This window comes from Ptiloglossa arizonensis, chromosome 6 (assembly GCF_051014685.1).
Source record: "Ptiloglossa arizonensis isolate GNS036 chromosome 6, iyPtiAriz1_principal, whole genome shotgun sequence".
Classification (NCBI taxonomy): Eukaryota; Metazoa; Arthropoda; class Insecta; order Hymenoptera; family Colletidae; genus Ptiloglossa; species Ptiloglossa arizonensis.
This window is the reverse complement of record NC_135053.1, coordinates 4662392-4680784: the sequence shown is the minus strand read 5'-3', so window position 1 is coordinate 4680784 and position 18393 is coordinate 4662392. Positions and strand designations below refer to the sequence as shown.

Below are 18393 nucleotides of genomic sequence, written 5' to 3'. Positions count from 1 at the left end.
CAAAATGGGTACTGTTCGAGGCTTCCAGATAATTCTCCATTGCATAATATGATCGATTGGGAGTCCAATAAAAACAATCTGTATAAAGTTCGTTGAGTAAGTTTTACATGAACACTTATGCTTGGTTTGAGTATTAATTCATTCGTAGACGTAGAAATACGAATGTATTTCTATTTTGCGGATAAAATAAAATTCATGCAACATAGGATTAAAGAGAAAAACCACAGAACGAACATCAATGTGTTAATTAATACCCGGATGAAACTGTATAGCTGTAATACTGAGAGGGATGTCTTTTTTTAGGAACACGGCTTATACTCGAAAGCTTCGAACATTATCATTTATAGTAACCTAGACCGTGAAAGGTAAAAAAGTTTCGTATTAAAATAGATGTGTCTCGTTACGGATTAGTTTTGTTACATATTCTGTAGTATCGAAATTCAATCCCAGTTGTCATGTTACTTCTAGGCTATCTTGAATGCATATTTCGTAACGTTTCTTTCAATTGCAACGATTTCCTTTGATTTGGGCCATGTATTATTAATACAAAATAATTTTTCATATTTGTCTAAAGGCAAATGAATAACTGTTATTCATTGTACCAGGTCGTTGATCAAGTGGATTTTTTACTCGAAAATATTTATTTAAACATTACAATTGCAACATTTTTTCCGGCTTCTATAACTTTCGTTATACGAGTTCCACTAACTCGTTATATGCAAAATAATTGTCGACACATTTGTTTACTTCATCATGATATTTGAAGTGCCGTCCTTCGAATTTCCATCATAGTTTTATTATTGTTTTGGTAATAATTTTTGTACGCTTTGATTCTACACAGATTCATTTTTAATCAAGATAAAAATGTTTTTAGTTGTAAAATTCAATTCTCTGGAGAATTGAACTTTATTAATGCATTTGGCAAAATGACCAATTTTCGAAAGACGAAGAAATTTGATACAGAACAGTATAATTTAACATTATGTAAAAACGACTTATAGAACATACTTAACAACCTAATATACATTCATAGTCGAATGAGGTTTGGTAATATACCGTTAACAATATTCATCAGTCATTTTATACTATGCTTATAAAGAGCTATGTTTATTAGAAATGTTCATCTTATTTTTAAATTTCATTTGTATATCATGCCTTGACTTCTGCCATACAAAAAGGAACAGACGTTGTTTAATTAAAAATCCAAAGAAACCTTAAGATGCATAAAATTCACTCAAAGAAAAGTAGACGTCAACCCAATTGATATATTTTACCATTAAATCGTCATGCAGAATTTTGCAATATTTTTTTATTCCTGAGATACTAAATTATAACAGTCAGCTTCAAATCATATTTAGACTTTGAAATACACCGGATATGCGAAGAAGTAGTTCAAATGTAGTTGACTCCAGTGTATGCAATTATCCTTAACCAGTAAGGCTGTGGACACGAGTATTAACCTTGATACTTCAAAGTGACGTGTCTAGTTCATTGAAGCAGATAACATGAAACTTCGTATAATCAGTCTTCGACGTGTCGTTATATTGGGGACCACATACAGAGTAGTTAAGGCCAAGACTAACTAGATTGAAATTAACGATTGTCGAGTATCTTTTATAACCATTTCACAGATCACAATATCACTGTAAGTTAATCAAGCATTTACAGAAATAAAGCTACGTATTTAATTTGACAAAGTGTGTATTATATTTCTTTTCTTAATGAAAGTAAAATTGATCCCATGCTATTAATCACCTAATAAAATATCCATCCCACCGGTTAAAAACTCGATATGTATCCATAAAGATTCGACAAAAAGTTGTTTGGATCTAAAAATTTTTGTTACAAAACCTATCATCGATGTCTTTCCAGATTTGCGAATACAAAAATTCTTAATAAATATATATTCGACGTTGTTTCGGACATATTCAATTTTTTTTAATTCATAGGAATGTGCGATCGTTATATATAATACTATACAGGTCTTCAAAATGAAATACATATACCTGCAATTAAAACATGCTCGAAAAATTGATATATTCCTATGTATTAACTTTATTGATATTCTTGATTACAGAGATATTTAAATTTATATTGAAGCAAGAGATTGTCAATTTCAAAATCGTTCACAAACAAAAATTAACATTGCAAAATATTATCTTCTTACTGGAAAAGATTTCTACATCTTGGAGAAACGTTTCTTTTCCGACATGTAATAATCCAAACTCTTCTATTATTTTTTATAAGATCTACTAGCCAATCAAATTCGCACTTATAATTTCACAGTTTTGTCATTACACTTCAGGTGCAAAATAATTGATCGAAAAGTCGATATAATATTAGTCATTTTTAATAATAAATCCATAATTACGATAATTAAGGTTCAACACTGTCCTTTTATCTATCGTTATCGACGAGTCGATGTAGCACTTCATCATAGGAGATACCGTGCTCGTTAGTAATATAATTAATTCAGTATCAGCTAATGCATTATGCATTTGATCGGATAACGAAGTCGCAACGAGGGAACGAAATTAATCCTTAAAGTGCTATTACTTCGAAACCTATTTTTATGTAAAAAAAATTATGCAAGAAATTTCGAACAAATTTTTGTATTTATGTGCGAACCGTGCACTGAAAATGTCTTTTCGAAAGATTGAAAGTACAAAAGTTTTCGCTTCAAGGACTAATCAATCTTTCCAGGAAAGATGGTTGTCCATTTGCTGCCCACCTAATCTTGTTCGTATAGAGTGATCCATAATCTTCTTGTCGTCGTTCGTACGCTATCATTCATAAATTTAGCGTCACCAACGTGAATTTTATTTTATTTCAAATTTCTTGATATTTACAGCAAGACACTTTTAACATCTTTCTTTCTAAAAATCGATATGTATCGATATCCTTTTAGGCATTCAAAAATGATTTACGAAGAAGTAAGATGCAATTACTCAACGAGTTGCTGTAGAATTATTTTTGATGAAATAATTTGGGAATTGAATCCACGATCCAAGTAATAAATACCATTCGAAAAATAGTATAATCTTATCGAAACAATAACGAAACTTGTTAAGAAGTAATCGAAATGGAAGGAGACAATTTCGTAATTCATACAATTCCTTAACTTTGGTCGTAAATAGTGATAAATGAAATTATTTCTAATATTTTATAGAAAAATTGAAACTATCAAATTATGCGTAGTCTAAACAAATATATAGACGCTAATGTACATCTTCTATGCACGATGTTAGTTTTCTTAGCATCTTAAGTAAAATAAAATGAATTCATGTAAACATATGCCCTATTTTACTTTATTCTTGAGTTACAGCGAGTTTTGCGGTGCAATAATTTCTTCAATAAAAGAAATTTAATTGAATGTAATAAAAAAGAAATCAGATTGCACTTGATTCTTTTCTTCATTTTTCATTATTTCCTTTAATTATTTAAAAATTGTTTAGGACATTATCTACCGAAGAAAATTAAAATTCAAAACATTTAATTAACTTTAATAAATTAAAGTATTTAACTTACGGTGCTATTTCTTTGTTGAATTAATTTTTTGTAGCGACGAGCAACATATATTGCTAATTTAACTTAGTATAACTTATTGAGCATTTTACAAAAATTATCTCTAGACTTGAAATTATTGGATTTTCAAAAATCAATTGTCTAGAGAACATCCATTGATAATATTGCACTACTTTGCCCAAGAATGAAACAAAATTTTTAGGAAATCCGAGTAAATACTAGGATGTGTTGAAAAGATAAAACCATTAGTAACGTATCATTCATAAGACGTTTATAGGCTAATATTAAGACATAAAGTAGTTATTTCGAGCACACCTTGTGCAGGTGAGCAGGTACTGGTTGTTATTTACGACACGAAACTCGTTCTAACTAGGAAACAAGGTCAAATTGAACATGCGTTTGTATGAACTTACTTTACTGGTTTTAAGTGCTAAATCAATTCTTGGAGTAGATTCTACATATTACAGGGATACTCTGGATGCATAGATAAGTGAAAAATGTCAACACGAATGTATCATAACGAAATGTCTCTGAAAGTTGTTCAATCTATGCTCCGTACAGCATTTCAAACATCGAAGACTTTGTTAAATGTCAGAATTATTTAGACAAGTGACGTTCTAATTATTCCAAATATATACACGCGTAAAATATAATTCTCAAGATTATTATTATTATTATTAACTTCGTGTTCAATATTTTTGCTAATAGTAGTGTCATTCACGTCGATTACGTAATCACTGCCCTTCAAACTACCCATTGTACGAGATCCTGTTTTCTTCTTTTGTTCTAATTATGTTCTTCGTCGCGTCTCAGAGAGTTCAAGCGCAATGCTTCGCATACAATTACTTTTATCGGAAGTTTCGAACCGGTTCTCGCTCATTTATAAATTCAAACCCCCATGCTAAGATTTGTAAGGGTCTCCTGAAAGACCATTACTCTCCTCATACCGGTTTCTTTACTTTCTTAAACACGCGCACCCTTCTCTTTTTCTCGTTCCAATGAAGAGTCTGCTCCCTTCACTCTATAAATTTTTACACTTTTTATTTAGCAACGAACCGCAGAATTTCACTGTATCGGCAATTTCTTCTAAAGAAAGACGAAACAGGTTTCGTCGCTTGAAAACCTATTCATTGGTTCGATTGAAAAAAAGAAAGAAAGAACGTTAAACGAAACTCGAAGTGCAATTGCGATTGCTTGTTCACGGTGTGGATTAGTAAACTTTAGTTCTCGATAATCTGGTTCCTGTTCGAACGGTCAAGATTCCTTTGTAATTGGCATCAATAAATAACCATTTTAACGAGAAGATTTTCTCGAGATCTAATCCAGACCTAACCACGAACGTTTGGAAAATTCGAGGAAACGATGCATTTAAAATGCTCGTGGAACTCGTATTTAAAAGACACGTGTTTAATTCGAACGATGCGCGTAATAACTATTTACAGAGAAACTATACACTCTGGTTAAAGTGATCGATAAAATGGCCACTCGCTTGAATTTTTATTCGCTACGTTACCCGTTTGTACGATCAAACTCATCGCATGATCCATCATGTCCGATGCATGTCTAGATTATTGAATACGTTTTTCTCGCATATATTTATCGTAACTTTTGATCACCAACGTAAGTTGGCATATTTATCGAACTAAGAATATCGAATCTCGAAAGTAATATTTATTATTTACCCTACGTTTTCGACCTGCGTGCAGATCCTCTTCGGAAAATTAAAAAATTCAATATAGAACAAAATAGTCAACCTGTAATTAACATCGACAAATTTTAGTATATTCTGAAGAGCTTCTGCTCGGAGAACATTAAAAAAAAAAAACAAAATAAATACTTACTATCTACTGTGACGAATTTTCCGATTCGTCAAAGAGCATGATGCACCCACGTGTTTATTAGAAAATTTATGTCTTCCCAAATAAAGAATTCTCGAAATGTTCGTCTCGTTTAAATTGCAGGTACCAATGTCTTTTAAAATCTTGTAATTCTTTCATTTAAAATTGGTGAGAAGGGAAACAGGTTGAAATTTTGTAATACTTTGACAAAATGGTAATTGCTCTCGCGGTGAAAAAAGTGTATTGTCGTTGACACATCCATATATCTTTTCTCTTTGACGGTTTCGATCTTTTAGTCTCAAAGGGAATGTATGAAGTTAAATGACGCGGCAAGGATACGATCGATAAAGGTGATTGTGCTAAATCTCGCTTTAGTGCACACTCGATGCAGTATAACCTTCCAGACACTTTCTCTTTCTGCATCCTTGAAAAAGTTTTACGTGCACTGGTTTGAATCGAACCTGATTGGACAGACAACGAAAAGCTCTTCAAGCGATCCCAGTATTGTCACTGTTCCGTATTAATTCACGAAATCGTTGAACGCAACAACTTTCTCTGATATTATACAATAATGAATTAAACAACGTATACCCGTAAAATCCTCTTACAACTCGCACAGTATTGCATTTATAATTATTGTGCCATTTAATGCAAGGGAGGTTGATTTCAATGGAAATCGTACAAAATGAAGTACCATTATATATAATACATATTTGATTGTAGAAACATAATGTGATTCGAATTGGATGTATTATGCTTAACTGTAGCGATTGTAAAGTAAACGATGATTGTACGAACATAATTCAAAGTACAAAGAAACATTTTGTATGTAAAAACATTTTTGTATGTAACATTCCTTTTTGAAAAATTCCTGGAGAGTATGCCAAATATCAAGGATAATTAAAATGATACTTGTCATGTTGTTGAACAAAATAATTTTCAAGCACCTACAAAATAAAAAAGTTTCTCGAAGAATTTATCATACTTATTAACTTTTGTCGTTTTAGTACACCCGATGTCTTATGAAGATCCGAGATGTTATTTTATATTCGTACAACTCTTTGGGACCATAATGATTGATATCTTTAGAATGAATGATACAATAAGTCAACCAATCGATCATAACTAAACGTATCTGCAAAAGTAATTCCAATCACACATGACGTATATAAAAAATAAAATCTGTTGGAGTAAAAGACCTTTGTAAATCTCAGTCAAATCGAATATGTCTTCGTTAGACACATCAATAAAAGTCAGTCAAGATAAGTTTCAGTTCTTTTTAATTTTTAACGATTACATCAAGCAGGCCAACAGTGTACATACCAGATTGGAAGTTAACATTGTTCAAAGGTTTCCATACCCTTGTATTCGTGATTATGACTATGCATTTAATTAAATATGTAACGAATGGAAGAAAGCTTGATATTCTGATTCTCTTTCTTAGTTAATATTTTCCCTCCCGAGACTTTGTCGGTGAAGACATAATAAGTATGCATTGAAGTATGAATTATATGTGTACATCGTAGCTGATAGCAGTACTCTAACGGAGTACCTAACTTAAACATCGTACCGGAACTGTAAAAGTAGGAAGTACCAAACGATGACTTAAAATTAATAATCGTTTAATTATCCAAGTAGTATATATATTTAAGTAATAATATCTATTGTGCTACGATAAATTATTACATAGTTAAAAGAATCTAAGACACGACGTATTGTACTAATATGATGTATATGAATTTAAGAAACAAAAAAAATTCATAATATTTAAAATTGAGAAAAGTTTAACGATCGTTGGTAGAGAGCGATATCTACAGAAAAATTCAATAATCTTCAAAATATTTATTTTGTACAAAACAACACGCACATATAGATACTTTCCATTCGATCAATAATATGCAGCATATATAACATGTTGCAGGTTTCGAAGTATCGAACTTGTTATTGACAACTAGTGATAGTCACTTGAATAGATAATTCTTCGATAATTTTGAACAATGTAACCTCGTTATATAGAAAGTAAAATATGGAACGCCATAACGTGTTCTATCCTACAACCAGTAATAGTCATTAAGTAAATAATTGTACAATAATTTTCAACAGTCTAATCTCATTAGACCTGAAATAAAATATAGAACACCGTAAAGTGTTTTATCCTAGTAAACAATGTATGCTTAATCGGTCAAATTTTGTAAAATCGTAATTAAAAAATTTGCAGTTCATAAAAGTAAATATTAATAATGAATAACGAGGAAAGTTAATAGTCGGAAATAGAAAAAGAGAAATCGTTGTCTTCACTCGCGTTTCTTTATTCCTTGCTGTTTGTTAACTTTGAAATTCGTGTATTCAATAGTACAGTATTGCTCGTAACGATAATTAGGGATGTTTCGTTTGCATTTTTATGGTCTCGTTGAAGATTCCCAAGGATTTGAAGCGCCGTTTCCATAACTATCTACGTTAATTGCTGATCGTGAGTAAAGGCAATTGCTATCAATAACGATACAAATTCAGGAGTGTTTATCGTACTAATTAGTACGCTTGCTTGGCTTCGAATCGGTTTTTATAGGGCGATGAAGCGAAACGATCGAGATGCTTAACGATTCGTTCCGGTAATTAAATGTTTACGATATCACCGGTCGGTTGCAACTTAATGTATGAGATATTTTATCCTGAAGCAAAAAAATTTTACAATCCTGATCCTGTAACGAAACCTAAAATACACGAAACTCGTTCCAAAGATTTAAATATCTTGCTGTCGTTCTAATAAACGAAACAATAAAACGACGTTAACGATAGAACGAAAATTCTTTCTCACCACATTGTAAAATATCAAAAATCATGAAACTTTGAATTAAACTTTCTTTGATATTTTTGCATATACAGATTCATAGGCATTCGGGAAAATATGAAAATCAAAATTTCTTTGAGAAGATGTTAGTCCTAGGATCGTTCCATTACCGAAACTAAAAATAATTATCTTATTAGAACAGCTTGAATCACATTTCCCCAAATATTCAAATTTTTAACATGGAACGGGTTTTTGAAAGTAAAGTGACCAATGCTTTATTAATATTTTGTGCGTATATGTACATATTTGTTTCGAAAATAATTTACTCGAACAAATATATAAATCGATCCGATATTGTCCACTAATACGATAAATATCTTATAATTGAATCTTAACCATTTCATCGACCGATTAATTACACGAGAAAGTAAAAGTCGGGAGTCCTTGCTTTAAAATTCAATCAAGAAAACATAAAGTGTGCTTTTTGCTATTTCTTATGTAATTAAAAGTAGATCATAATTTTCCAACCTAGGCACGCCCATATCTCATGCAGAAGATATGATAGAAATTCCAAAAAACTCTGGTTGGAATTGCAACAAAACAACCAGTCGACTCGGTTTGCCGATTCATTTGTTACCATCGCTTCTGCTTTTAAAGAAAATAAATGTTCTAGGTAGTCCGACGCCAATGGCCGCGAAGTAACGATTTCTGTAGACTCACGAGGGCGTGGAGTGTCGATGTTTTGTCACCCTGCGTAAACATCGTTTCACAGGGAGATTAAAGGGTCTTGGTACGTATGTATCCTTTGAGTCAGGACTTCGCCAAGTAGATTACGCAACGTATCCGCACAGTTTCGAAAACTAATGGACCTAACTAGAACTCGCGCTCCTTCCTGTTGTCAACCAGTTTGGATGCCTACGTGGTTGCTGCCAAGAGTCCAGCACGAAGGACGATACAATTGCATCTGACAACGACCAACAGGGTAAAAACTTTGCACACGAGGCAAGTACCACTAACAAAATCTCAGTCCGAATGAATTCTGTTGCAATCTAAGAGTTCCCGAATAGAATAAATATTTATGAGACTGCTTCGAATTTTTGCTACGTGATTCATGTCGTACAACTGTGTTCTTCTAATCTCGGTTCTTCTAGTTTTACAACTCAAACGCCACTTGTTTTTGTATTATCGAGTTCTTCCGACGCGTAAAAGAAAATATTCTTAATTGGTGAAGTAAAGAAAGAATAAAATTTACACTTTTACTTTATTCGAGTATTCAAATAAAATATTAGGATCTTTGTAGGATTCGAACAGTATGATATGAAATATAAATCAATTTTATAAAATTGATCGCTCTGTTCAAACTTTATTTTCGTTTAAAATATTATACAACATTTCTATTTTGATCACCATCTCCACAGCTTTGAAAAAGACACTTTTTAGAGAAGAGAGAGAAAGAGGAAGTAGCTGAAGTATTTAAAAGGTGTACAGAAATATTTAAATATTCGAGTATTTACCAAGTAATCGGCCTATGACAAGATATATTATTTAAAAACATCGCAAGTATCTATATTGTTTAAACAGTATAAATACACGAATAGTTTCTTATTTAAAAATTTGACGTTTATTCGTTGCGTTCGAATATTTGTAAAATACTCGAACATTAAATTATTCAAAAAGTTCCAATCGCAATCGTTACTTGTTGCCATATTACAACAGAGAATGTATTCTTGGAGAACAAAATAATTGCCAGGCGATGAAGTGCTGTTTAGTTGGATTTGCATTCACTATAGCGACCTTTCGAAGAATGTAACAGAGAGAAAGATATTTCATTCTACAGACAAGATGTTTCTACAGATAAAATGTAGCATAGCTTTAAGAATGAATTCAGTACATAAACATAAAGAAAAAGTTCGTAGAAATATTCGTCTCAGTGACATTACTTACGAGTTATTACCATTTTTGTAATAATTTGTGTCAATTGTTCATACGCCTTCTCTTTATTCAGAAAATTGACATTAAGTATTATGGATGCGTTCACAAATAATTAACTATGTCTGGAATTCATAACGCTATCTTGATTTAAAATGAGAAGCACTGAAAGATAGGACGAATATTTCAAGTATTCCTATTTTTATTATTTTTGTGAACTGAATTCAGTATTGAAATTATATTCATATTCTATAAAACAACCTGCACATTGCTAGTAACACGAGCACATCTGCAATCAATCGGTTACGATACATCATTCATCTATAATAAATGACATAGAGGGGAATAAAGGAAGGACAAAATTGAAAGTAAAAATTTTCATCGTTCGTATGTTTCAATACATGGTATTTCATTAATGCCATCGGGAATAAATGGAAACGTACATTAGAGACTGTTAATCTTCGTTACAGAATATTATTGCAACCCAAGAGAGAAGATGAAACAACAAATTGCTGATTGTGACGAATTTTTGTAGATGAAATTCGAAGTTACCGTGATAGATTGAACAGTAGTAGTTTTATCGAACGACAAAATTTATTAAACAACCTAGTATATCACGTAAGGCTTAAGTTTTTGTGTAAAACAATTTGAAATAAGTTGTGAACTTGAAACTCTGAAATTTTGGCAGCAATCGAAAAGCAGGTATTAAATTAAGTAAAATAATACAAGTTCTTACATTTGGTTTATTTATTTCATAGACTAACAATTTGGACCTCTGTTATTTTAAAAACTATCAAAAAAATTGATACTGCCATTAATCCCGTGTTACGAAGGCATGAACTAATTAAATGATTCTATGTATATTCGTTCAAATTATATTCGTAAAATAATGTTATGAATTTTTATTTTATTTGCAAAAGATTTTTATTCTTTTATGCGTACACTGTACCCCGATTAGTGTCTGTTTTGCATTTTATATTACACTGTTACAGTCTGCCTCAAAAACATTGCGACACTGGCATAGCATTATTATTTATGTAATTTAAACAAATATTACAATGAAAGAATAAAACATATTATGTTACAGTATAGTTTCTAGTTAATAAAGATTCAAAAACTCAATATTTATTACGTACGGTTGTTTAAATAATATGCGAGAAACAAGCATCTCTACAATCCTCTGATTTTAAATCCTATTGAAAGTTTAAAGTTGAAGAACAAATTTGAAAAATGATTATAAATTTAACCGAAGAGTTAAAAAACTGTCTCACGGATGACTGACAGTATAATGATGTTGATTACTTTAAATAAAATTATTTCCAATATGCCAACACGCTTGCATATTACTCAATAAAATAAATAGTTCCAAAATACTGATACTCTACTAATAATTATTATTTTAATGTGACGGGTTTAATTTACATACTGAATTGGTCCTCCATTTCTCTCCTGTTATTTCAAAAATCGTATATAACAAGTAACAAGTTTTTTCACCATGTTAATTATAAACTGCATTGTAACTCAACCTAAGACAATTGTTGTGTTCATTGAATTACTCAAACTACGGAACATAAATATCAAACCAGTGCTGATGTTCAAATATTTTTGCAGTCGACTGTATCAGAAGAGAGATGATTGCGAAATTGTTCGCTGTAATACTCTATTATATCTCACCGTTGTAATAACTAGGTAGAAAACGAAAATTAAATAAAGTGGTGGAACTAATAGAACGGAAATTATGCCACTGTTCAAATTCAGGTACACAAATGGAAGCCTTATAGGGAAGAATTTAATTTCTCACATTTTATGTATTTTTCCACTAAACAAAAGTCATTTCCTTAATGGGTGTAACATAAATTACGCATAGATCATATTCCAAATACAGCATAAATAAACATATCACACGTAAATACCAATTTTTCGTGGAAAATAATCGGTAGAAACTTGAGAAAGGTGTATCTAACGATCCAATCAAAATAGTGAAGTTTATTGTCAGAATGAGATGTATCAATTAGAATACAGTAGAAATGCAAAAAATCTACCCATTCCTTTAAAAATAATTAATAATACAAGTGTGTAAATATTCACGAATTTCGGAATTAATTTGCTTACATGTTCCCCATTTGGATTTTCATAGATACAACAATGGATGCAAAAATTTAATCAATGGAATACGTCACGAAGTAAATTAACTAAGAGTACATTCAGCTTTCTTCTTCGAATCCATCAGATTTTGAACCTGTCTGACACGAATAAATATTTAAATTGGAACTAATTTACTTTGCGCGTTATTTTTCGATTTCCGATATAATTGGAGGAGAATAACTGGAACCACTTCGATAACTTCGTAAGTAATAACTTGAACGAAAATTGGTTCGGTGAATGTTGTATGGCTTCGAGGGGAACATAATTTGGTGATATTAGTTTTTTTTTTTTTTCGTCGATAGACGCGTAAGAAAATATGAAACCTTCGAACTGTACAGTATTCGTCCGAATCAATTTTCACTGAAGTGATTACTTTCGTTATCGAAGTTTCAATTACACGCCTCACTCTCTTTACATTCGCTTTACACCTCGTACGATTTTGCTTTCGAACACTGCTCGAACTTGCTGAGTAAATAAAACAAACTTTCATTCTTACGACCGCATAAATCTCCGTAAATAAATTTCTAACTACGAATTAAATATGCGCATAATTGTGACTTGAACAGAATTTTCGAATACAATAGGGACATTTCGCGGTACAGAGGTGTATATCGAGCCAGATGGTAATTGTGTACGAACTCGTAATATTTGCGCGTGAAAGTACTCGCTGTCGCTTCAATGGTGACGACAATTCTATACATCTAAATGAATTAAAATTCTGAATTCGTGTTCGCGATTGTTCAATTTCCTTCAACTTACTCAACTATTACGCACAACGAACAGGTGTCACGCAGCAAGTTCGACGATTAAAAATCGATCGCCTTGGATTTAAGTAAAATATCGAATGGTTATTGGATCTCCATTGAAACGTTATCTGTGTTCAACAGGGCAAAAATTTCTGCCCGACCGTTCACGCAATCGAGTAGGAAGTATAGTGTGTCTCGCGAGATAGGCTCCAGGAGTGAACATAATATTTAAAACTAGTCAAATAAGTTTGTATAAACATATGTCACATCTGACTTTTTCTCAGCTAATTCTTTGCATCCAAACAATGCTCCATGTTTCTAAACAATATTTGACGTATTGTTAATTATTCTGTGAACATTATATACTAGCTCGTTAGTATCACTTCGAACCGGAGATAGGCAACATTTTTATCCAAATAGATCTTTTAAGTAAAGAAAACAAGATAAACTTTGTATGTATTTAATGAATAAAAATTGGAATTTAAATTATACGATCAAATTATATATTGCGTTAAACGAATAAATGTTTGCAAATGAACAATTATATTTTTATTTTTAATAGAATTCCAATAAACATTGACGCGGACTGTTTTAGCTTACTATTATATTTATTTATTTACTTAATGATTTTATTTGTCGTAACAGAATAAAATATGAATTCTTGAAAGTACAACATCGAAAAGGTTAAAGAACTGGAGGGAAACTATAGATATTGAGGTTAAGTGACAGTGAAATGAAATTGATGGCTAGATGCAGAAAACTGTTGTTTTATAAACCTAGCCGTATAATGCTCTTATTAGTATGTAAGATATCAATCACTATTTGATAACAATCGAATGGAACCACTTATAAAGTTGATCAATTTTGATAAAACTACAAATATTCATTGATACAACCTAAATACGTCGTATTTTGTTGCTACTACTTTTCAACTTCAAAGAAGAAATCATCTTTTACATCAGAGTTACTCGTCTTATTTAAGCCAACATAAAATCTGTAAATTAGAAAAAAATAATCAGAAGAAAATTTGTCTTCTTTAAAAAAAACTCTATCTGTAGAGGGTTAACAGGGTTAAGGTACTGAATAAAGATTTAAAAATTTTAATAATATTATTTACTGTTGCCGGTATCGCTGCCGAATATTATGTGATCCTAATATTATCCTAACACGTTATCATATTTTTGGTATTCAAGATCACTCGAAGATCATAATTTAAACATATTCAAAAGTGTTTTTCTCAGCCGCTGAAAAAAGTAATAAAAATATAAATTTTCCTGATGAAAAATAACGATGACCTTAACAAAAATTTGAAAATATAACCGGAGAAATAAAATTTGTTTCTATAGTATTTTTCTTTGCATACCATTGAAATTATGCGATAAATATTTTTCGTGCCATTAAAAATAAAGGAGATATTTAGGTAGCCTCCTTTAACTAAGACACCTGGTATTTTATTCCAAGAACATATTATATATTTTCGTATTTCCTAGAGTAGATTACAGGATCGGTAATGTTGGTAATTGATTGTCTTTGGGTGAACAGACTGCTGAAACGTGCAGTGAATATCGAATAACCAAAACTGAATCATGCCTAGAATAGAATAGTAATTATCGAAGAAGTTAAACTCTCTGCTTCCGAATCTCGTTCATCATAATGGCCACTCATCTCGGTTAGTTGACCATTTCATTGTCCTTCGTTTAATCCCTTATCTCATTTTTCTATTAAATCCGTTCAAAGCATTAAGAAGACATTTTAATTCGCAAACGGAAAAGAATGTGTTTTATACAATTTTTTGCAAGGAATCTATGAACTCGAATAATTTTAGATTTTAATATACGATTGTAGAGTACACTTTCTTTACATTGACATTTTTTAATCAAATTTTGATTTGATTGTTGGCGAGATAAACATCTTGCCTCTATTATCAGGAATGGCAATTTCAAATAAATTCTTTTCTAATACGAGTACAATGAGCGTTGATACTAGAATAAAAATTACAAGTCGAAAATATTCAAACTTGCATCCATTAAAAGGTAAACCATCAAATGTACGTAAGGAAACTAGCACGTTTTTGTTAATTAAAGAGGAAGTATTTCACACTTTCAATTTACCTTAGTACCAGCGTTTGAGAAACGTGTGTTTATTGTGTTATCAGAATTTCAAATTAATGTCTCGGTTACTTTTGGAGATATCGCTATTAACTGGAGAATCCCTGTTTCGAGGTAATCGCGATCATTAATTTCCATAAAATTTTAATATAACGTACGTAAGAATTGTCAAGGAAGATTTAAAACGCAGATCTTATGAAAATTCAATCTGTATCTAAACTTCATGGAATTAAGTAACCGGTGAATGTTAAGGAGAAATGCAAGGAAAAAGCGTACAAAGTTACGTGTCGATTTCAATGTAACTTTTTAGGTAAATACAGAATTGAAAAATGTTAGACAAGTGTTTGATCACGTTTAACGTATTTACGATTATAGTTACGTAATTGATTAGCCCACGTTTGAGTTTCATTGAAATATATTTTCTTTCATTACAGTGCACTCGAATTCGTCAAGAATCTAATATTTCGTAATCATTTATTGCACATATACAGTCGCCTTTATGTTACCGATACAATTTTAAATAGATGAAAATTGTTAAATACCAAACAGGGAACCTGTTATCGGAATTAATTTCTTTTTTATAGACGAATATTTCTAATGCACCGGACTTATTATGCATTTACCTATAACGTGCGTTTCTGGACAATTTTTTCACGTTACAAGTATCATTTTCGTTAGAATAGCGATTTCAAACTATAATATTACGATCGAAAATTATTCAGTTCGTTGAATAACAACCGTCGTGAACCAGTTTCTAAGAAAAATTTAATACAAGGGTATCGTTCCACGCGCAACGCATTAAATCTACGCATTTCATAGTGAGACAAAAAAAAATTATTTTCCTTGTTTTTGTTCTTAAACCACATACAGTTTTTGCATTCTCAGCAATGCAGAGAGTAAACAAAATTATACATTCAAACTACGCACGAAGTACAACAATTCTCGTGGTAAAAATACATTCTTATGCTGGTTCCATTTTTCTAATTAAAAAATGACACAGTGCATCTATCTTAAGGACGATAGAAAAAAGAAATACGTTACATTGAAATATTGACCGTGTTCAGTTTATATTTCTCGATTTATGTGTCTGGAACTAGCAAACACGAAAGAAACAGTGTTATCAGGCATACGTACCGTGCGAATATAAAACAACTATAAATTTTTCGAACTTTTCATTCCAAGTGGAAAAAAAAAAGAACAATTTTACGGGGAACGATTTTAATGACTTCGAAATAGCAGAAGTAAATGTAAATGTGCGGGTGTTAATGTAGATACAGCGTTGGTGTAATTAAAACAACTATGCTAATAACGAATTAAAGCCACTAACATGGATAATATCCTTGAAAGATTATCGTAATGATCTCCGCGTAATCACTTAATGCAATTATCGGTGTCATAAACTTGCGAGGACGTTAATTAGTTCCTTTAGCTATAGATTTCCCTAACACGACGCTACAGTCGATAAGTTTTCCACACTATGCTTGCATAGATTTGTATCTTCTTGATTTCATATAAACGCCAGCTGAACTGTCGTTTCATGAAACCGGACAACTGCAATTTATAATAATGGTGCGATATGAATTAAATTAACACGACGAATTGCTGCAAGCTATTATCGTGTACTGGTAAAATAATAAATATTAATAGGCACTTGTATCGCAGGCCATGTTTTCGCGATTACCTACTTCGTTGGTGTACTGGTTGATTCAGAATAATGAAGCTTCCATTCTAGAGCTAATTTTAAGTAAAAGATGTTATATCGGTACAGGTCTGATTCTTAACGAGTAGGCAGTGTATTTTATGTATTTATGCGGTCTACGAATATAGAAAGTATGTGCAAAACACGAATGCATTTTATTAATACATCTAATAATATCAATGAAATACTAAATAAAAGAGTATATATTTATTATACGTTTCGCATATATTTTTCATATTTGTATACGCTATAAATGTATATCAACAGTCGCTTTCACGTAACTATTTATTAATAATATTTGACGCTTTCGGGTGTAAAACATGTTATGCATTACAGCTAATTTCAAGAAAAATTTAATTCACTGACACTGATACCGATATGCTTTATGATTATGGTCTATTTACAGTAGCCGCACTCGTGTTACCAACCGATTTTTAATCGATCGGTTGATCAGTTAAGAAATAAGAGAAACCTGTGTTCTAGGTAATATTCAGTTGGTGGCCAGTGCTTCTATCGATGTTATTACAGTACTTTGCAATTTTTATTGTTTCTCTGTATCTTCAACTAAAGTTTCCTTTTGTTCTGACGCTTTGCTTTCGTTAAATATTATTTAGTAGTCAGCAGACTTTCGACGTTCAACAGCCTAATATCGAGGATCTGGAAACGAGAGAGTTTATACAATTTTATGAGATTCTCCAAGTTCCAATTAAGGCCCAGGATGCTTGGAATCTCTTCATGCGTTTCAATACCGATCAACGTATCGTAAGCCCACGTTAAATCACATTTGCAAAGGGATTCTAACGGATACATGGAACTTTGCCTCGAATGTCCCGGATTACGATGACTATACATCGCTCTTGTGTGGCATACCTAAACGTCTCATGTTTCAGAACGGTTAGCACGTTGCAGTACCACGACACTGCCAAGCCGTATCATTTTACAAATTAATAGGTTTTTCAAATCCCATTATGTGATGTCTGCTGTCTGTTATTTATTAATCACAGGGAATCAGATCTGATTGTATTCCCCCCTAAATTACCTTCTATTTTGAAATACAACAAACAGCTGTACTTAGCATTTAATTACAGAATAGTTACATTTTACCATTTAGTTCATGTGTCATTGAACAACGACCATTTATGCGTAATTATATATATGACGCTTTAACAATCGTATTTCCACACCAATTAATGTATCAGTTCCTGGAAATTTTGTTTCAGATTTTCTCTGTGTTAGATGCAACCTGTTAAGTGTATATTTCGCTCGCTAAAGAAAAGTCACCAATGACGTCTTAACATTGATGACATGAACGACCATTTTGTCACTATATAAAACAGGTCGAGGTCTCGTAAAAGATGTTTCCAATATTGTAGGTAATATTTTTAGATGGAGGTAATCTGACTAAGAGTTATATTTGGGTGGTGTTTCGAAAGGACCAGTTTCGGAAGAAGTTCTAGAGATTTTCTTTGTTTCGAAAATATACACAGAGAAAGTCACGAGAACCTTGTCGTGTAAGTTTTGTCACGTATACCATGAGTTCGTCTCGAAAACTTCTCGAGGCACTGTGCACCCGAGACCAGATTTGAACTGTATTCTTACAGTTCAATATACTCCT

The 18393-nt window shown here is 31.7% G+C and overlaps 1 protein-coding gene across 3 annotated transcripts in view; it reads right to left on the bottom strand.

Annotated features, from left to right (window-relative positions):
• LOC143148599 (adenosine receptor A1) overlaps positions 1-18393 on the bottom strand; it is a 239460-nt gene that overhangs the window by 72831 nt on the left and 148236 nt on the right. The window lies entirely within an intron of this gene.